The sequence below is a fragment of the Lepisma saccharinum genome, chromosome 7, assembly GCF_977018435.1.
Source record: "Lepisma saccharinum chromosome 7, izLepSacc3.1, whole genome shotgun sequence".
Taxonomy (NCBI): Eukaryota; Metazoa; Arthropoda; class Insecta; order Zygentoma; family Lepismatidae; genus Lepisma; species Lepisma saccharinum.
The window spans coordinates 64,151,493-64,174,922 of NC_139235.1; the positions used below are offsets into that span (position 1 = coordinate 64,151,493).

General features: G+C 37.1%; 1 long non-coding RNA gene across 1 annotated transcript in view; it reads left to right on the forward strand.

Moving 5' to 3' along the window:
• The window catches only part of LOC145990246 (uncharacterized), a 172,185-nt gene that overhangs the window by 115,599 nt on the left and 33,156 nt on the right, over positions 1-23,430 (forward strand). The window contains exon 2 of the long non-coding RNA XR_014441951.1: positions 6,888-6,936. This is a non-coding gene — a long non-coding RNA (uncharacterized LOC145990246). The remainder of the gene's footprint in view (positions 1-6,887; positions 6,937-23,430) is intronic.

The window sequence follows — 23,430 nt, forward strand, 5'->3', positions numbered from 1 at the left end:
AAGACAAAGCTATGAATAGAAAAAAATGGAGACTCCAGTTACATGCTCACGAGCAGGGGTTTGTGCCCAATTTTTCATCTGGGGTGTGAAAATTCGTTTTTAGAAGGGCAAGTTTTAAGCCAAAATGACCATAAATTGGGCATTTGTGAAACATTTTAGGAGATATTGAGGAGATTTGGGATGTGTGGATAGACAAATGACTCAAAATGTCTGTTGAATAAAGTCAGCGAAACGTAAGTCCAACAAATTCATATGATGATGATGACCCCGGAAAACTGGCGATCTAGTAGCTTGAGACGGGACTAAAAGAAAGGTATGACCGCATTCTGTGACTTAGGATCATGTCCACGACGATTCCAGGATCTTCCATACAGTCCACGCTGTTCGTGTCCTTTTTCCAGCGTTCCAGGCGGTAAGCCGCTACCCTATGTCTTCTTATGTACAACGTCCTCTTACTTCTCCTTCTCTCCGCGTCATTGAACCTGCACATCTTCTTCCAGGAAGAGCCGTCTTCCACTTGTCCAGAAGATCCATCAGGAACAGGTTTCCAATCCGGTTCCTTGCGAGCCAGCAAGATGCTCTGCACCAACTTCCCTGTTGCAGGTGCATCTCCGCGCTGGAGATGTTTTTCCAGTCCACCCGGAGAATCCATTTGCTTCATTCAGATAGGAGATTACTTACATCTTATGAATTTTTTGTCCCAGTCAGTCATCACTAGAGACCGGAAGTTTGGCAAAATGCCTGATTTTTTTTTACTGCTGCATTTATTGATAAAAATTTTCTTGATATATCTGTTTTAGGTTGTTGCTATTTTTTTTCCATTTTGCCTAATTTAAATTTTAATGCCTTTTTTACCATTTTCAATGAAATCTTAGAATGTCTTTTTTAGAAATTGTATATTACTTATTTTTCTTTCTAAAACTTTATTTATTAGCACGTTATAGTGTTGCTAGAGACAATTACAAATCTGGAAAAATGGAGTGAAACTCTTATAGCATCCATGAAAGTCTTCGAGGAATTGGTGCGGCAGCTGGATGAAGTGCTAGGGAGAAACGTTAGCTGTTGCAGAAAAGTGCAAACGTGTAATGGGCGCACATGTGGAATTGGAAACATTTTGTGATATCCTTAAAGGTGGAAATTCTTTTCTTGACGATATGAATCCGGTTACAATAGCCTGTTTCATTTATGGCCCAATTACTTCTGTCGAACTAGAGATAATTTTCTCTGATGAAAAGCACTCTTTCTGACAGACTGTTATCTATGAATGTCGAGGGAAAAAAAACCTTGTGATTATGTGCAATCAAGGCAAGAAAGGAAAGTAAAAATGTTGTTTACATGTAGATTTTAACTTTTTGAATGGAATTATAGATATGACTTGGAATTTGCCACTTTTTTCGGATTATTGTGCCTATTTCTTTTGCTTTTTGGTGCCTATTTTTCGAATTATAAATGCCTTTTTTGCCTGCTTATTTTAACCTAAATAAATGCCTGAACTCTAATGATCACTTATTACAAAGATCTGGAATACCAGAAGTTTGGAAATTCTGTCAGCCACTGTTTCTTGCTTAACACCAGAATTGTAGCCTGGGCGAGAATAGAATGCAGGGGAGGCCGTTTGATGTACTCAGGTGTTATTATTGTACCTTGTTTTTAATACCCGCGTGAGAAACAACAATTGGCCGCAAAGGTAGTTTAACCTTTTGAGAATAGCGGGTCTATTACACTCCTTCTGAGGAAGTTTTTAGTATCATTACCTATTTGATGTGTTGTGTACGTCCTGTGCAGGTCCCTGTGCAACCTTGCACTTTTAACATCGTCAAAGTGGCTCTTTCCTTGTACACTTCGAAGGGTGCAAAATGTCCATATGTGGCGACGCACCCCAAAATTTCAATTCATTCATTCCTGATCATTGGCTCAATAAGTCGAACGGGTATTTCAGATTTTATCTCCTTCTTTCAAAACGCGCCTGCATAAACAATTAACCATAATCTGATTTCTCATATATATCATATTCTCTTCATCTTTTGTACCGCTACAGTCCACTGTTGATCTTCGCTTCCTTCAGAACCCCCAGCCATCATTTTCTGTCATGAGCTTTCCTCCTCCAGCTTGAAACACTTTTAGGTCTTCCTCAACAGTGTATCCAACTTCATTTTACTTTAGCTCTTGTAAATATCATCTTCTTACATTCTGAGTTCTTGGTCATTCGACATGTGTCCTAGTCTTGCTAATTTAATTCACTTCTTCTGTACACTTCGTTCAGTTCATGGTTATACCTTGTTCACCACACCTTGTTCTCACAAATGCTACTGAGAACTTTCAAAGATGAAATCATGAATCCAACTAAGATAAAGCCGCACATTTCCAAATGTGATCTTACAACATACAATTATTAATTAATACTAATACTATATTGGATTAAAGTAAAACATTCTTCGATCTGAGTGACCTTCCTATAGAAGGCTATCATAAATAACTATGCAATACAATCAAATATATGGTAGACTGTACCATATCGGTTAAATTCGGCTAGCAATATTGCAAAAATGTGCAAAGGCATGTTCATTATTCTAATTTAATGACACACGTGATTCAGAAAACACACAAACATTTTTTTAAATGTATATTGAACCCGTTATTAAATAAAATATTGGAAATTTCCATAAGTGAACTTGAATTATTAAAGAAAAATTTTCAGAAATCGATTTGAAATTCAGGCACCATGGCGACTGGTCGTCCTGTATTTCTCTACCCCTGTAAGTAAGTACAATACCTATTTTTTAAGCAATAAGTGTATACTCGAGGTGACTCCTAGAAAAACATTTGTTTTACTAAATCTTTGCAAACTAACATTAATATTAATTCATTACGGTTCCAATACGCTGCATGATTAACTCTCTTCCTACTTTTCTTTAATTGTAGTTGCCTCAGAGCTACATCTCAACTTGTCACTTTCATTACTGCTTCTCGATACGCGCTGTAAACTTGCGGTTACTGCCAGCTTTCATTTTGTTATTGTCAAATGAATATTGCATTTTATTCGAAACGACAAATTACGTAAAAGAATGCATTAATGACCAGACCAGGAGGAGCCTTTTTACCTTTTTGTCTTTCAACAAATAAGACGTACCTTGTGACAAGACAAAGAGTGAAAATAAGTGAATGCTTGAATAATGGTGTAAAACTACTGAATGATTTTTACGTTGTTTTCGTGCCCTCAGAAATGTAGAATAAGCTATTCATTCCTATTACCGTGATATGCAGAAATACTGAATAAGTGCATCAAATCTTCTGCATGAGAAATCTTAGTTGTTAGAGAAAAAATTATCTTGTTCAAATTTGAGTCGAAAAAAAAACTCCCAGTGTGTTCATTGCATATATTTGGCCTTCCACGTGAAATAACCTTTGAATCTCAATTTTTAAAATTAAATGCAATGCTGTAACTTTATCCTATCTTATGAGTGGACAATCTAAAATTGTCATTTGCATAAATATTCAATTCTTCTTGGTAGCTGATCAGTGGTGATTCATTCATTCTTATTTTTTGGACTTTTAACCACTGTGTTAATTTTAAAATACCAACGTTTCGGAGGCTGAATCTGCCTCCGTCTTCAGGGTAGTGTGTAGTCTATTAAATCATACGGTGTCTATATAGAGAGCGAGTATCAATTCTTTGACAAGGTGGAGCCTGGGCAACCGCACATAATCCTCCCTGGCAACCTACATACAGAAATAGGTCTTGACGTGGCCACCAGACGAAGTGGAGCCTGGGCCACTGACAATCCTTCCTGGCAACTTTTATACAAGAGGTTCTTGTGACCGACAGACGAGGTGGAGCCTTGGCCACAGAATAATCCTCCAGGCAACCATTTATTCTCGCTCTCTATATAGACATCGTATGATTTAGTAGACTACACGCTACCCTGAAGACGAAGGCAGATTCAGCCTCCGAAACGTTGGTATTTTAAAATTAACACAGTGGTTAAAAGTCCAAAAAATAAGAATAAAAATTTAAGTATACATAATTATGTTAGACAGTAGAAGGGATATTACATATTGTTAGTTTATTTTCTAGTATGTCCCACCCGTGATACCAAAAAAAAAAAAAAAACAATTATTTTCTCCTTTAACAGTTAAATTTCCACTTCAACTCCATTAGAATTTTCAAATATTACCTTCTCTCTTTGTCTTAAATAATTTATTTTGCATAATTTGAAAATTCCCAGAAATTAAAATTAATTTCTTATTAAGTAAAGAGGCAGTGTTCTATCTGTTTAACCCTTAACACAAAATTGTTCACTTATAGCTGCTATAAATGTGGGAGAGTATTTTAAGGGTATTTATGTTTAATCAACAACGTTTCGTATTTCACTGCACAGAAACTATAAGAAAAATGTTGCTTAACTATCAGTAGAATAGTTACTTTAATATAAAAAATGTAGTCTGTGTGTCCCATTCTTGTCAATGGAATACCCCATATGCAGGCCCGTACCCAGGAGTTTTTTGAGGGGGGAGCCAAGCCCGAAACCTTGGTTATATATATATAATTGTCATGAAATATACAATTATGAAATAATTAATATCATTAATTAATTAATTAATTTATATATATATATATATATATATATATATATATATATATATATATATATATATATATATATATTTATAAACATATATAAACGAATTAATTTGCTACATTCATAAACTAGCAAATTAATTCCTTTAAAGACTGGTTCAAAATGTCAAAAAATTAGAAGATAGCTGAAATGTTCTTAATAAGTGTTAGATACTATTGCTTTTTATTAAAAATGATAACTAAATTTTCATACCTTTATTGTGTTATGTTTTTATAATGGTGTAAATCTATTAATGGTTTCTCGAAAGGAAATATTTCCTTATCAGAGTTGTAGCTAGAGATTTCAGCACTCAGGACGAGAATAATTTTCGAATCCCCTGCACCGAATTTGCACCCCCCCCCCCTACACATGGTAGAAATTTTAAGTATTTACTCGTTTCCGTTGAATCCGACGAAAAGAAAACTTAGCATTCAAGAAATGTGGCTAATTAAAGGACAATCGGTTGTGCATCCCACACCATCTTCATTGAAGCAGTGTGTGTTATTGTTCACATCTGCAAAATCGATTGCAAATTAAAGATAACTACGTAGGTGGAGGGATAAAAAATGAGAAACTTTAAGAAGACATTTGTTTTCTATTAAATTAACATGTAAGTGCTATGTTTTATTCACGACGAAAGGAGGTGAGAAATGAAGGAGAAATAACAGGTCGGTCTAATGTCTATGTTCCAGTGGCCTAGGATGACAATGACAACCACCTTCGCAGCTACGGCTCCATTTCTTACTAGTCCAATTTGATATAATTTTAAAATCTTATCTATGACTGTAGCAGTACGTTTTTACCCCATGCTGTTACCAGCCCTAAAGAGAGAGAGAGAGAGAGAGAGAGAGAGAGAACAAAAGATGTATGCAACATTCACATACATGCAGACATCATTCTGTGTTATTCCTTCTTTGTATGTGTTTATGATGTTATTCTTAGTAAGGTATGTTTGAAGTCCAAACCAATTGCTTATCTTTGTTGTTATAACACAAACTCATACCATCGGAAAATTTTAATGGGGGAAAATTGTAATAGAACAAGATCATTGGTGGAAGGTGGGAGATCCCCCTTCCACCATGGGAATTCGTATCCTGAATGTGACCACCAACGCTATGGAATTATCCTTATAATGAAGAACATGTCTGAATGTGAATTAACCACAAAAAGAGGACATTTTCTCATCAAGACTGCAGTTCGAAGAAAGTCAAAACAGGGAGTAAATATGGTGAACTGTCCGGACCAAATTGGAACATTTAGTAGCTTCGCAGAAATGGTTATAAAACTAAAATTACTAAATATTGTAGACTGCAGACTTCTGGAGTCTGACTCTCTCCAGAGACAACCCATTCATTTCTACAAGAAGAAAATCTAAATTCTTGCAAAATCTTAAAAATTATCCATGTTATTTTTATAGGTTTGCATCAGAATATTTCATTGCTCGATATACTTCAAATATCCTTTCTTAAAAATGGTAACCTGAAACCAAATTGGATTACAAGATAAATCATCCCCATTAACAGAACAAATAATATTCTTCCATGCTGGCCCCCTTGCCCCTCACCCCCCTGGGTACGGGCCTGGTCAAACAACTGTTTTTGACTCATAAAAAAAATCAAACAATTTTTAAAATGTACACAGTATATTCTACAGAACCAGTACAATGTCTGCAGTGTTGCAAGAGTCTTCTTTATAGCAAGTAGTGTCAGAGCGAAGACGGAAAAAGTCGGAACATGGTTTGAAAGGGATGGACTTTCCCGACTAAATCGGTATGTCTGATAGCCTTGCATCAATGGTTATAAAACTAAAATTGCCAAATATTGCAGACTGCAGAATTCTGGAGCCCATTCATAGGTGCAAGAACAAAATCGAAATTCTTGCAAAATTTGAAAAATCATCAACCTTATTTTCATAGGTTTTTATACGTTCAAATTAAAAATTTTCGTGGCTCGAAGGGGGGTACTTGGGTACGGGCCTGCCCATATGTGTATGTGTATGTGTGTGTATGTGCGTGTGTGTGTGTGTGTGTGTGACTAGGGCGCCTTACTGCCACGTGAGAGACGCGGGTACGATTCCCAGTGTGTGTGATTTCAGGTGCAAAATTTTCCAGCAATGTCTTCAGGTGTTCGTTCACCCAACATATTATAATAAATGTGTACCGGGGGGGGGGGGGGTAAAGGCGTTCGAGGTGTGGTGCTGATCACATCACCTCAATAACTAGCCTAGATAGCAAGCTTGAAGTACAATCTCCCCTGTTTTCTTTTTCAGATCCCGTGAATGAGGCCATGAGATAAACGAGTAACAATGAACTGTGAAGGTAAGAATTTCTTTTTTGTGATTAGCTGGGGACGGATTTATATGTAAATACATATCTTCATATGATGCTAAAAATCAATGTTATTTTACATTAAATTTGCAAATTGGGGCATGTAAGCTCGAAAAATGCTATTTTTTTATTTTCCATATTTTTACATACATCAGCTTTTGGCACATATTTCAGTTATTTTTGCATTTAACTTCCATATTTTCAAACATTTTCCGACATACATTCCATGTTCATGCCATTACTGCATTTTCTCTACTTGTGTTAAATGCCAAAGGCATCCGTATTCTGTTCGTTATATACTCTGTTTATTTTAAATCTTGACAATAGACAACGCATCTGTTATTCTACGAGTAACATTCTTGCCAGCAAACAAAAAATTTCGCGGTGAAATCTTTTGCATATTTTAAATATACTCGCATTACTTCATGTGAGATTGAACGCAGTTTCAGTAAATACAAATCTGTCTTTAGGGACAATAGGAGAACATGCACGTTTTAGTACTTAAAAGAAAGATTGGTAATCCATTGTTTTGGTAACAGAAAGTTAAAGCACATATGGCATTTTAATTTTACATCACAATTAATGCCATGTAACGCTAATGCATTTTATTTAGCTAGGTGACCCACTTGGTTAATGAACATTGCCATTTTTCACAATTGTGGGTCCACACTTCTTATCATATTTAGATTAAAATATATAAGTGTATATAAATATCCAACATTCTTAGTACATATAAATCCTTCCCTGGTGATTAGGCTAATTCTATTAGCAGCAAATGTTCTGTACCGTTCATTATAAGTTGTGAAATAATACTAATAAATGAAGATAGCTGATTCATGTGTATGAAAATAAATTACAAATCATTGTGTGTGGGGTGTACGAAATACAATAGAAGTTACTGGCTTTAAATCCATACAAATAGCTGTACTGTGCATTATTCATCAAGTCAATTCTAGGACACAGGCGTGTGCAAAATTGGTGCAATTTATACAAATTAGAGTAGTTACATATACATGTCAAACTTTTGATGGGGAAATAGAACACATATTTACTGTAAGAAAAGGAAAGCTGAATTCAACATAACTACATATAATTTATTCGTTTCCAATGTATGAGCAGTTTATTCTGTAACCAGATACTGGTAGCACAACTAACGAAGAAAGTATTGGAGCATGTTTACAAGGAATTTGCTACGGAACGAAGAGGGATAGTCCAATTACATAAGAAATAATGCTTAGAACTTTGATCGGCTTGAAAATACTTAGCTTTGTTTTAGGGGTTTAAAATTGTTTAAAAACGGTGATAACATCCCTCTACTCTAAATTTCTAACGAAAATATTAGGGGGAGGGTACTGAACCCCTTTGGCCCAGTGCACACGCCTACGTTTTAGATTAAAATTTTTTGTTTATACGGCAGAATGGTGAATTTGGATTGTTTAGCACTTATGCCCGCTTCAAACGGAAGCATTTATACCTTAACATTTTTGCTAGCATAAATGCTTCCAAAAATCTTATAGACATTTTTGCAGCAGACAGTACATTACATGGAAGCATTTCACGTAACATTCCGGTTAGCATTTGCGATTGCGATGCGAAGCGTGCAGAGAACGTTAGATAATATACACATGTATACAGCACGAAAGGCACACCGAGTTACACCATCTATGGTTCGTGCTTACAATTGAAACAAAAATAAAGTAAACTTCCGTACGTGCACTATATTCGTTGTAAAGTATGTATTTAATCAGCGTCATTGATTTGTACCTAATAACGTTTTACACGAAACGTTATTCCTCTCGGTTGAATAGTTATTGGCTTTTAAAAATGTGAAGTGATACGTTGTTTACATCTCACGCGGCCGCCATTACATCTTCACTCGTGACCTAGAGCTCCTTTCTGATTGGTTATGCCACGCGAAATGCTAAGGAAATTAGGACCTCCCCTATCCTATTCGTGAAAAATTCCATGGAATGTGCCATGGCATCAAAATGCCATAAGATTTCTTCACTTTACACGGCAGAATTGGATTATAGCAGAAATGTTTAAGAAAAATGCTTCCGTTTAAAGCCACCCTTCACATGCCCAGGAATTTCTCAGGGAGGGGTCTTCAACTGCCGAAAACACATTTTGAATAAGACTATGAATAGGAACGTCGAGTGAAATAATTATAATGCACTTCTGTGTTCAAGGAATGAATTCTAAATATGGGCCTCCTAACCCATTTAACTCCTGGTATAACCACCCTCAGAGATATAGGATAGGTGTTGCCAGTTTTTCGCACTTACGATAAGTGCAATCTATGTGTTTTATTATTAACAAATATAAATACCATAAGGCATGTATAGTTGATGGCAGAAGCAGTGTTCAGTTATTTAGCATTTCAGCAGAATTAGCAACAGTTAAAATGGATTAGATTGAAAAATTAAGTGTAAAATGCAGGAACCAAGTCTGAATTTGATTCCTTAAATTGACTGAAGTTGAAATTTTGGGTGCGTCAGCTCATAGGCTATTTTGCACCCGTCATATTATACGGGGTTCAGCCCTTTACCATAACTAAAATATAACTAAATAACATACCTGTAATGTAAGAAGACTAAAATATTCTTACTTTGGGTAAAAAGCTGAGGCTGTGAAGGAGCACTCAGCACACATAAGGACAACACACACGCAGCACTACAGAGGATCATCCTGGCCTTAGGTTCAGACGCCAGAGCCTCGTTAGTCTGCTGCTGCTTTTCTTCCTACCACTAAATGAAGGAATAAATAGTTCCACGACTTTCTAAAATTCCAAAAATGAGATTTTTATGTGCGAAATAACGCAAACTTTGCGACTAAACTTTCACGCCTAACGTTCAAAAATCTTTCTTGAATGAGATGTGAGAAAGTTAATAACAGAATAACTATGTATTTCAACATATTAACTGCATGTAGTATAAAGAAACAGTTGTACACATCTGGTGGATCGAATAAAGCAGCCTTCCACGGATATAATAATAATAATAATTTGACAATACGTATTATTATTTGCTATTCAATGATTTGTCAACCCTCTCTTGCAAAACTTTCTGTCCATGTTGTCGATCCATATGGCTGAAATCAAAATCTTGACCAGCAATATGAATGATTATAAATCTGTTATAGAAAATTCCGTTCAATTTTGAACGGCACGTATATTCGTATCTACACAGTGAGATTGAACTATAATTGTACGGTTCAAGTTTCACCACAATGGTCACCTTAACAGTTACGCCAAGATTTACATATTTGGAGGACCGATGCGCTAATAACATCGCAAGGGCCCCACATGTTTGAGTCCCTTTCAAAACCATCTTCTGCAGAACAAGTCCTGAATGGAGCAGGGTCATTTGGCCCCCTTCTGACTGTTCAGTATGGTCCTCCAAACAGAGACAGGCCTAGGGCATAGTGTGTCTAAGAGGATGTTAGCAGTGAACAACGCTATAACTGCATATTTTGGGGGCTTGGCGCCCACGCCACTAACAAGTACCGACATTGTACCGGGTGGCCAGAATTAAAGTTACCCAACTCAGAGCCCTCTGTAGCCTGTTTGAGGCATCGTAGAACTCTGAAATTTGGTGAATCCACTATGCAGATCATGGGGAAGAGGATGGCGATAAAAAATAGTTCAATTTTCTGCCACCAGGTTGAAGTGTGGCGCTGTACTTCCATAATGGGTTGTGATAATGACGTAAACTGCTCCAATTGGTTATGGATTTGCCTTTACGTTGCAATCTTGCAATAAACGAGAGATTATTTTCTCACAACTTCCAGCCACTAAAAAATGTCTTTCTAATTAATAACTCAGCTAAATCGCTTAACGTGATTATTTGTACAACCCATCATGGAAGGACAGCGCCACATTTCAACCTGGTGGCGGAAAATTGAACTTTTTTATCGCCATCCTCTTCCATATGGTCTGCATGGTGGATTCACCAAATTTCAGAGTTCTACGATACCTCACACAGGCTACAGAGGGCTCTGAGTTGGGTAACTTTAATTCTGGCCACCCGGTATGTGCGTCCCTCCATATTTTCTTCTTATCTCATGGTTAGTGGTATTTACGTCCTTAAAATTTTGAAATGAGGAAACAAAAGGAAAAAAAGTCGTTACAAAATAATATAGATTGTATTTAAAGATTCGTAGTTTGCATGTGTGATCTTAAGACGTTTAGCATATTCAAGAATATTTAAGTTGTGTCTTAGTGTCTGAAGAACGTCTTTAAAAACGTACTATTACCACTACTTTGGGAAACAAAATTCCAGCAGTGTGTTGCCAGTATGTGCTGTACCTCTGAAAAGTGCAAATTTGTCAGTCGCATATTCTGATTTGGGTGGCTTAAAAAAACGCTTTGAGTGGCGCCCTAGGCTTTAGCCACCCTAACCTACCCTCGCTACGGGCTTCGCAATGAAATTGCATAATGCCCCCCTCCTTCCCCTATCCCGAAAAATCCCTGAAATCCCAATATTTTGACATATTTTTCGAAATTCGAAAACCGTGACGAAAATTTACAATTCTTTTCTGGTAACAGTAAGATTGAAAGGGGGGAAGGAACCGTGCCGACACTTGTTGTATGGAGAAACAGGGCTGTGATATTTTCCTCCCTAGCCGGTCCCGTGAGATAAATAGGCACAAAAAAACTTGCACAGGACGTTACGGATAGAATTTCATTCCATTTCGCAAAAATAATGCGGACCTAACACTGAAAGCAAAGACTGGTTTTGGAGAGGGGAATCGTTATTGCAAACATTGTGACACCCGATATACATATGTCCATTTTGATTATTATCAATGCGCGCGCGCGTGTGCTTGTTAGGCGCATGTAGGAATGGAAGTTTTTTTTAAAAAAAAAACATTAAAAAAATATTTGTAATTAAACATCCCCCCCCCAACCAACCCCCACCCAGCGCATATACACCCAGTATAGAAAGCTGCATTCATATACTTAAGCATTCCTCCTTTTTTTTTTCTTTTTTGAAATCATGGAAAATATCACATGAACGTAACGCATGTGCGATGTGCGTATTTTTTTACAGGGCTCACGCACACGAGTACACACAAAAACAGAGACAGCGAGAGAAAAAGGGGGAAGGTGGGGGGAGGGGGAGAGGAATAGGCGAAACTCGACTGTGATTGGCTGCGAGGACGCCTGTCCGATGCGCCGCTGTTTATTTGCAGCATTTCTTCGTTATGCTGTTGACGTTCCCTTGCCTCTCCACCTCTCCGATAATTTAAAATGAACAATGAATATCGAATACGGATCCACAATACCTGTCGCCCGTGCCATGGACTCCTCTTTTTTCGGACACCCCTCACCCCCCCCCCCCCCCCTCTTCGTGTCCGCTAGCAGCAGTGCGCTATGATTAGCATGAATTCGGTACCAATCAGATTCTACGGGAGCCGCAGTGCCGATCCAACCCCCTCTCCCCCCTTTCCCCACCTCCCGTCGATAGCTGAGAAGAAAACATTAAATTTCTCCAAAATAGTAATGAAAATAGCTTATCGATATGTAAAAACCCTGTTCCTTAGGTAAATACCAGAACGATTGCGGTCCGTCCTTCCGTCGGTAATGAAATATGTTTTTTTCTATTGTTATTAATATTATTTTTCCTCCGATAAACCTTGCTGGTAATTTCAATTAAAACAAAACGAGATGTGTTTGCAGTGGTAAGCAACTATCGACAAGCAGTCCCCATTCCAACTCATTTTCCAATTTCTCTCGATAAATTCCCTAACATCTCCGGGCATTCTTATCTCTCTAATAAAATAGTGTTAAATCTTCATTATTACATGCCGTTAGTGTATACGCCCTGATGCTGATATCCCAGAACCCTGACCAACTTATGTTCATCCATCTCTTTGAACAAGAATATACTGTATGATCTGTTCAAAAGTCCTCACTAACCACACACACACTATGCATTTGAGAATTTTAAATAGGACTTGGCAGGGCACCTTATTATGAGGACCCCCTCTTATTTTGAGATCTACGTAGTTTTCTGGCCATCCACGAGTAAATACATCCTTGAAATTTCATAACAAGCTGGGCTTACACACTTTTGCATTTGTGTTGCCACCTGGAATGCTTGATAGGAACTAATTCACACACTGTTTGTGAAAATTATCTACTGTTTGGGGAACTTTCTTGATCTAAATCGAAAAAATACCAGGGCATTATTTCATAATTTTCTGCTGAATTTTCGATACATTTTTTCCCCAGAGCTGATCTGATACCCTGCTATGGATGTGTATTCTAGCGCACTTGTGCACAAAGACACACACAAACACACACACTTACACACATCCTCGTACAGTACATTTTTGGAGTCTAGGGAACAAAATTCTAGCCTGTCAGGACTTTTTGAAATACTGTGTGTGGTTTGGCTTTCTTTGATTGATTTGGTTTATTTTACTGTTCTGTTACTTTTGGCTAATCACGAAGATGAGGATGAGTGATAATATGAATAAATTGATGAAGGAACACTCACAAAGAACACCCATGCCCAGGTCTGGATTTGAACCCTGGACCCCTAGCGTCGTAGCGCGCTGTGCTAACAACTCTGCCACGGAGGTCGGCGTGAGTGGTTTGCGAGTGGTAGAGAGGCAAGTCAGCATTTTGTGACAACATTAACTTCTGTATATTTAAAGCTCTTGAGTTTAAAATTTCAAAGTTGCCAGATACCTATGACCACAAGTATGTTATTGCATTTAGGCGAAATCGGTCATCAAGATGCCAAACGAACGTATTCTGTAAATTTGACCTTGTTTACCGCAACAATTCTTATTTATTGCATATATTTATTACATATTAATTAGATGTAATAGAAATACAACAACAATGCAGGTATACAAGTAAAATAAAACCAGAAGTACGACAAATTAAAATTTTCCGTCATGAAAATAGTAGGTTTACGGCCATAAAAAAAGTAACATGAGAGAATACGCCACTGGACATGTCTACAGTAAAAAAAATTAGGATGGAAATAACAGAGCATTGGTACCAGTTGGACGAAGAAAAAACATTTTAAAAGGTATCTCTTTCCCATATGGACGCCTCTTTTCTCTAATAAATGTTTAAGAACACAAAACAAATCCAAATTCATGTAAGTACATCAATTATATTTAATTTTCCCGGACTTCCCCATGTCTTCTTTTAGAAAAGAAAACAATATTTGTGCCTGGCAATTCGTAAAATTAAAACAGAAATCAGAATAGTAAGTAGCAATTAATGCCAGTCATATTCAGCAAATGCATCACTGCTTTACATGACGTAACGTGCACTTAAAATACAAAATAAAAAAGTTATGGAAGTCCTGCAGAATTATCCAGCATAACAAAACGAAGCCGGTAAAATAATAATTAATAACTCACAAAATAAGGAAGGTTCGTGTTCATGTGGGACCTAATAATATCAAACTGTTACCTCCGTCAGATTCTTAGTTAATTTCCGTCTTACTGGAATGGGGTAAAATGTTGCACATAAATTCCTCCGAATTCGGTGGGAGAATTGGCAAGTGTTGTGGAGAAATTTACTAGATTTCGATTATATTGCATTAAATATATTTTTCCAGTGTTAGGTTATTTTTTCCTCCAAGAAAAGCTGGTTGCATTTCAAAGATAAGCAACTGCTAAGACTGTGAGCGGTGTAAGGAAGATTTCAGACCGAAGCGACAAGCGACACGTGTCACTTGGGAACGAACCAATCAGCAGCAAAGTTTCACATCGTAGCGGCATGACAGTCCGCACAAGCCTGCGTTCGATTGGCGAAATCCTCAAGTGACACGTGTCGCTTCGATGTGTAATCTCCCTAAGGAGTGGCCCTTTCCGAAGACATACAAATGTCAAATTCTCTTCCACGTAGTGCACTCCGGACTACATATGCAGACTAACGAGATTCTGACATCTGGACTGAAAGTCAGTATAACCCTATGTGGGGCTTGGGTTATGTTCTGTCCACGTGTGTGTGTGTATATATATATATATATATATATATATATATATATATATATATATATATATATATCAGGCTCGAAATACATCTACAAACACAAGTCACAAATGCTATGGGATATATTAATCTATGAAAAATAGTTAAGTCTATAACTAACTAACCAACTCTCTAGCCTTCTTAAACCCGAAGGTTCATGGCTGCAGCAACACAGGCCTTCCATCTGTCCCTATCCTGAGCAAGATCTATATACTCTTTTCCATCCCTACCGATTTCCTTTAGGTCCATCTCAACGTTGTCCCTCCATCTTCGTCTTGGCCTTCCTACAGGTCTCTTACCATCAGGTTTCCCAACAAGAATCATGTAAACTCCTCTTTCCTCTCCCATTCGTGCCACATGGCCTGCCCACCTAAGTCTTCTTGATTAAATTATGTAACTTTCTCCACTCACCTGTCTCCTCATCCCTTTCAGGTCCAAATATTTTCCTAAGGATCTTATTTTCAAATACTCTCAATTTATGTTCCTCTTTCAATGTAAGGGACCAAGTTTCACACCTATATAATACTACAGGCAAAATTACTGTTTTGTATATTTTAACTTTTAGTTTCTTAGATATTAAACGAGAAGACAAAAGTTTATGAATAGAAAAGTAACATGCATTTCCTGAATTAAGTTGTTAATATTACTCCTAAGTATTTGAATTTGGAAACTAGTTCAAATGACTTGTTATCAATAATTAGATTTTGATTATTACCTAACTCTTGGTTTCGGCCTGTAAGCATATATTTAGTTTTCTCTTTGCTAACTTCCAAACCTACGTATCTCTTTAGCAGTTTTGAAAAATATTTTAGCATTATTCTTAATTGTATTTATATCATCCCCTAATAAGTCTACATCATCTGCATATGCTAACAACTGAGTTACACTGCTTAATTTTAGTCCTTCGTTAGTTTCTTTTAACCTCTTAACAGCGTATTCTAAGGCAAAATCAAAGAGCAAAGGAGATAATGCATCTCCTTGTTTTAACCCCTCATGAATTGTAAATTTGTCAGACAAATTTATACCCACACGAATTTTACTTTCTGTTTCACTGGTGCATACTTTTATCATATTAACAAGCTTCTTAGGTATTCCAAACTCCACTAATATATTATATAATTTATCTCTATTGTCCGAATCATATGCTTTAATGAAATCAATGAATGATGATGGATGATCAATGAATGATGGACATTTTGATTATATTCCCACTATTTCTCAAGTGTCTGTCTGATGTGAAAAATTTGATCTGTTACGTTTAAATCCTTATTGATACTCACCTATAATTTCATTAGCATATGGGGTTAGTCTTGTTAAAAGAATGTTAGATAATATTTTATATGTTGTTGAGAGTAAAGAAATTCCACGGTAATTATTACAGTTCATTTTATCACCTTTTTTAAACACAGGAACAATTATGGATTCTTTCCATTGTTGAGGGATTTCTTCTTTATTCCATATTAAACAAATTAATTTATGAATTTGACATATTAACGAATTTCCACCATATTTAATTAACTCAGCTGGTATTAAATCAATGCCAGGTGCATTGTTATTCTTTAGCCTTTTAATAGCATCCTTAACTTCAGTCGAGTTAGGTTTTGGAACTAAAGGTTCTGCTCTGTGTACTTCATTTACTTCTGATTTATCTCCTATATGAACATTTAAAAGGTCATTAAAGTAGTTCTTCCATCTATTTAGAATATCGCTTGGGTCAGCCAAAAAATCACCGTCTTTATCTTTTATCATGTTTACTTTAGGTTGCCACCCCTTTCTAAATTATTATACAAATCTCTGATATTTTTGTTTTTGCTGTTTGTTTCAATTTTGTTAATTTTGCTTTTCAAGTAATCTCTCTTTTTAGTTCTAAACGTGTGGTTAACTTCTCTCTTTATTCTATTACAATTGTTGAGATTTGTATCATCAGAGTTATTTAACCACCTAAATCTAGCCTGATTTCTTATTTATTATTAAGTTTATAAGAATTTCAAACTTACATTTAACTGATCAACTTCAATATATCTTTCCTTGCAATAATCTTCTGTCTGTCAGATAGATTGTTCTGCAAAGGACATTAACAAAATAAACGTACTGAGGGAATTCTGTTTTATTTCCCACGCAACTTTCTTTACCTTCCTCGATAAAAATAAAAGCAAGACTGTGAAAAACTTGCCTCGGAGTATAAATTCATTGGGATTTGTATTAATAAAAGTTGCAAATTTTTCACTTCTACGAAGAAAAATTCATGCAGAATTCCCTGTGAGTAGCCACCCTGTAAATAAAGCAAATCATTCATTCATTCTACTCAGTTGTAAACCTTTTGTGGATTGCTTTCAAATCTGTACAGAGCCAATATCGATTGTAAATTTTGGGTCACAGGCCCCACTCCTACGCCCGAAGAAAGTACCAGGTTTTTCGTATGGTGCAATGCCACAACGAATCGTTCATGTTTCTGTCCTCATGGCTCCCAATTGTCTAACGACTTGGTGCGTCACAGTGCACGGTCAAACTACTAAGCTATTTACAAATGTGTAGCATTTCCTCAGCTTCGCTACATTCTGGTCAACCGTGATTTGAAAGTTGTCTTTACTTTTTGATTCGCCCTTGTATAAGAATCAAGTGATTTCTTACAACATAATGTTTATGTGTTCCTCCACCAGCCACTGCTTCGTCTCCCCTACCAAAATATCCCGGCATCGCCAGTCGATGGAGGGCCAAATTGTCAAGAGAAATACAGTTGCAGGGCGCACTGGATATATTTTCTAAAAATCGAGGACTATTTGACTTGAGACTCGGCTGCACCTGATGGTAAGAGCCCTGTAGGAAGGCCAAGACGAAGATGGAGGGATAATGTTGAGATGGACCTAAAGGAAATCGGTAAAGATTGATTTGATCTTGTCCAGGATAGGGACAGACGGAAGGCTTGTGTTGCTGCAGCCATACGCCTTCGAGTTTAAGAAGGCTAGAGAGTTAGTTAGTGAACCTCTTTGTCCGACGCCGACGAAGCCATTTTGGAAATTTCATTTCCTTTTTTAAAAAACCCGTAAATCTTCGTATGGTTTTCTTTCGGTGTTGTGTCGATATTTTCATAGTTAAATAGGTTTCGTAGACACGAAATTATTGCAAATATCTAGATAACAGCAAGAGCGAACAACGCGAAGCTCCACGTGAATGCTCTAAAAGAAATTTTAAGCATATGTATTATTTTTTTTCAGATTTTGGAATATCGTAGCGGTTTTTAAAAAGGTGAGGCAATTTCGAAAACGGCTTCGCTGACGTAGGCCAAAGATCCAGCTGAGCCGTAATGCGGGGAACAGACCATGCTTGTATTGTGACCAGATACCATAAAGAGCATTCGGAGTTAGTTTTCCAAAACAGCCGACCCTTCAATTTTGATATTTTTTAAAAAATCTGTTCACCTCCTACCGAAATGTAACACAACAAGTAGAATGTTGCTTTCAGTTGGAGATTTTCCTAAACATAATTTTTCACACTCAATGGCGAGAAAATGATTTGAAGCATTGTTGGAAACTTTCACTGAAATCAGAACTTACAGACTCCCTGCTTTAGAGTGCTGCAATGAGCGTTTTTCGCTCGAGCGGCAAATAGTTCGCACGGGCAACGCTAGATGGCTCACAGAATTGATAGTTCTTCCGCTCGAGCGAAAAACAACCGAACGAGCGAAATACACTCGAACTCTCGGACTCTATTAGTAGACGTATTTCCGTAATTTGTCTATGGTAGTGGGCCCTCAAATATGGATCATGAAGTAAAAAACGAAGTGAAATTGAGAAATAAGTGAACGTAGTCATCATCTCCGTGTTAAAATGCAGTTTTGTGTATTTTACCGAGATAAGTGAAAATGAAATAGATGATTATGAGCTGAAACTAGCTAGACTGACATTTTATGTTTCTACGATTATTTTCACATTGAAATGATGTTCGATTGAATGTTATAACTGCATTTTATTATTAGCAGAATATGAATTTCCTTTTCGGTAAGTGGACAATCATGTACGGTACACGTACTTCTTGCACTGTGATACGATATTTGTAATTGCTTAGGCAGGTCTATCAGCATGTGGATCCATTTTACGTTTTGGTCTGTAGATATTGCATACTTTCATATGTGCTGAATTTGAGTCTTACATAATATACGAAAATATTATTTAGAACTGTAATTGCATTGGGTGGTTTCCTTCCATGAATGAGTTTTAGGTTGACAGTGCTGCTTATTAGGCTCTGAAATACGGGACGCTGTCAATCATTCCGCTACGAGTGCGGTACGTTCGAGAGTAGCACTCTCGAGCGTGGGAGATTCGAACGAGTGATTCGATGCAGTACTCTACCCTGCTGTATTTATATTTCGTATGAAGCTCCTCCGAAAATGAAAAGAATTAAATAAATATGAATAAAGGTTGTATGTTGTAGAAACTTGCAAGGCAGCAAATGAATACAAAATGATCTAGGGAAGGAAACTTTGTACTATGAGAAGAGTAGGCTTCGAAATGACAAGTGATGATGTACGGGAATTTCACAGTGAAGCGACAAGCGACACCACCACAAACTACATGCTTGGGAATACACACTATTTCCTCCAGTTTGGAAAATGCATCATTGCGCACCCGCAACAAAACAAACCGGACAAGCGACACGTGCTACTTGGAAACGAACCTTCTGAAGTAAATGCCGAAGTGACACGGAAAGCCGCAAAAGTCGCTTGCCGTGTCTTCGGACTGGGCCGTTGTCCATTGTGTCGGTTCGGTCTGTTGATCGCTCATGCGCTTTGAATGTCTTTTTAGACTCGAGGTGCCTGTGTCGCTTGTCACATTTCCATTCAATTAAAAGGTTCGTTCTCCAGTGATATGCCACTCGGGTGCAAGACGGCATGTCACTTGCCGCTTGACACTTCGGAGTGAAAGCTCCCTGAGATGGAAAAACTAATTCTTCATTCACTTCACGGAGAAGCTGTCGTTATTCTATGACTATTTATTTCTGTTGGAATGTAACATTCCGTAACGGGCATAGGAAGGATACCATTTCATTTTAACTGGGTGTTTCATCAGAATCGAAGAAACATGTCTGTGTGGGTAAACCAAAATGAAAAATTTGAGAGAAAATAATTTTCAATAAAACGTGAACTACTAAATTTGAAATAGTGAAAGCGGGCAGGGATAACGCGAATCAATTTTTAATTAGTTACTAGAAACTTGCATCCGAATGTTGAGCCCTTCCATGACAACAGAAATTAGGTAAACACACACAGATAAAGAAAGAACACTAAATATCATGTTCTTATAAAGGGAGTGCCGAAAGGAGAGGAATACAGCCTATCCCAAATGCACGATAAAAAAGATAAAATTTTCAGAAAACAATTTGGGTGGAAGCTACGTACATGTAATTTACAGAAATATATGTTTGCGGGAAAATTTCAAAAAATCAGTCTAAAGAACCACTCAGAGCTGAATTGTGATTATGGAAGCCAACGTGTGTGTGTGGTAATTTGATTTCAAGTAATATAGCACCATTCTCACAACCTCTGATACATTTGATATCCTGTCTTTTCGAAACTTTTTCCTGCCACTCCTACGAAGATTTCTAGAGCCCAGAACATAGCTACACACGAGGGTGTAAAATCCATTTGTACGAACTTTTAATTTTACCCGCCTCAAGGTTCACTGACCTAAAAACATAAAATGCTCGGTACGCTACAGCGTCCTCACAATATGATTTAGAATTTGAACCACACAGTTCGTAGGCTCAGAGTTACAGTTTGCTTAATTTTTTATTCATAAATGGACCTGAATCGTACACTACACCCAGGAAAGGCCTTTCATCAAAAACAATCCCTGCAAACGTCTTACATTTTGAAATGTCACTTTCAACTGTCGTTGTCCTAGGTGGGTGTAGGGTATGATGAATGTAACAGACGAGGGGCCTAAAAACAAGATTAATTGAAGCTGTACGAAAATATTGGACATCCTTAGTCAGAAGCTTGGATGTCATATATAACCATAAGAAACAGTATTGAAATTTATAAACAATTAATTTACATGTGGGGCATAGCCTGGAGTGAATGCCCTTGCCGTTCGCCTTAGGTAACTAGTACACAGGAGTGAAACGGTATCTATCGAAAAGCAAGAAAGATCAAAGGATGTTTTCTACTTAAATCCTTGAGTCAAAATAACTCATGTATGTAGACAGTTGCATGACCCTACAGCTGAACCATGCATTAATATTTCATATGTACCAGAGGTGCCAACTTAAGATATATATATTTTGGAGGGAGGAAGGAAAATTTTGGGGAAAGCAAGGTTGGCATAACAATATTTTGTATGTGTAAATATATATAAAATCTGTCCCTCTAAGTGAATTGGGGGGAGGGGCAGAAACTGTCTTGCCCCTCCAAAGACATATGATTAGACCTCGAATTTTTAGGTTCTAAAAAATGTGCATTTAGGTTCTTAAAATAGGCTCTAAAAATCCTAAAATAGGTTCTAAAAATCCTAAAATAGGTTCTAAAAACCTTAAAATAGGTTCTAAAAACTTTAAGTTAGTCTCGAAAAATCCTGAAATAGGTTGCAAAAAGACTTAATTTGGTACAAAATTCCTGAAAAATACTGATTAGATACAATCGTTAAAAACAAAATTTCACAAGAACCGTAATAATCAAATATTAATTTTCTAAACAAATTTTCATTTCTTTATATCATTTTCAAAATTATCAACAAATTATTATAATACTGCACTTGTGCTGTTAGAAAAAGTTACTTGTTGATATGAAAAATGAATCACGTATGTATAATTTGCTGTACAATATCAGGGTGGCTACTCACTTGGAATTCCTTGAATTCCGGGAATTACACGTGAGTTATTGGCTCTGGAAATTATTCATGAATTTTGGCAAGACATGAAATAAGGCACAAGCGGATGTTTTCTCTATTCCTTTTTTTCTCCGTAGACGTCAAAAATTGCAACTTTTATTAATCCATATCCCATTAAATTTATACATGTTTATTAATGCCCTGAGGCAAGTTTCTCTCAGTTTAGCTTTTATTTCATTCATTTTTTTGAGAATGAAAAATAAAGCTACACAGAAAATAAAACAAAATTTTCTCAATCCGTTTACTTCGTTAGTAGTCCAGGGGCATTTGTAATCCCGTAGGTTTTTGAATGAAGGGAATGTATGACTACCGGCAATACGTTGCTAGTGTGGTACACAATCATGTACTACAAGGTGTTGTACCCGCAATTGTGGCAGAAGGTCTATGTGACGTCATAAATCCAAGATGGCTACTGCTTCATGCACTAACTAAGAAAATCCATCATAACTCCTTTAATAGTGGTTTTGGAAACATTTTTATAGATACATGTTTGGTTCAGAATTGAAAAAGGAACAACATTTATTCTTACCATTTATTTCATATCTCGCACTGTTATGGAGATATATTCAGTGAAACTATTTCGTGCCCTTTTCTGCAAGGATTCTATGCATATTTTACATTTTACTTGACATTCTGGCATATAAAGGGGGAAAATTACTGTCTGTGATATTTTGTTGATGCCTACTATTGTGGCGTATTACCTGTGTGACGATACACATCCAAGATGGCTGCCTCTGCAGACATTAACAGACAAAAACGACCGTATCTCCTTAACTCCTTTAGGAGTAATTTTGACCATTGGTAAGTTTGTTGGGTTTTTATACAAGGGGAAGACGTGTGTATGGAGGATGCTTTCATTTGGAGGCATGCAATCATGTATTACAATGTGTCAGAGACCATACATGGCGTCAGAAATCCAAGATGGCCGTCGTGGAGGTTCTGCACATGATCTGTGTACTGTCCATATCCTGATTTAGAGTTCGATTATCAGATTTTTTCCAGAACTGCATAAAACATCGTGAAAATTTATCAAAACGTTATATGGTATACAATAGAGTAGAATGCTTGAAATTAACAATTGTATTTTTTAGTGCAATGACACACTTGCAAAAAATAAGAAACTAGAAGATATTTCCTTGACGAAAAAAAGAGGCTTGTATGGAGTGAAGTTACCCCTAACAGCTACACAACCTTGAAACGACGTAGCATGCTATTTACAAGGTGGTTCAAGAGTTCTGCAGGCAGCTGGTTCCATTTCCCATGAAGAGGAGTGCAGAGCTCTGGAAATGTCTTTCATGGGAGATCGCATGCTAACTCATCTCCTTAAGACACTACAGGATTTATGTCTGGGGATCTTGGTGGCCAGTCCATGCGGTGGATTTATTCACCTTCAACAAAGTCATCCACCAATTTGGTTCGATGCGCACATGTATTATCATCTTTTCAGCCTTGAAGTTGGAAGTCTAATCCGACTGCGCCTCTGAAAAGTCGCACATGTTGTTGAAGTACCTCGTTTCTGTGCCTCTGGGCAGTAAGAGTACCTCCAGCAGAGACGTGCAGCTTCGTACGTCCATTGAGCATGATGTGTTCCTATACCAG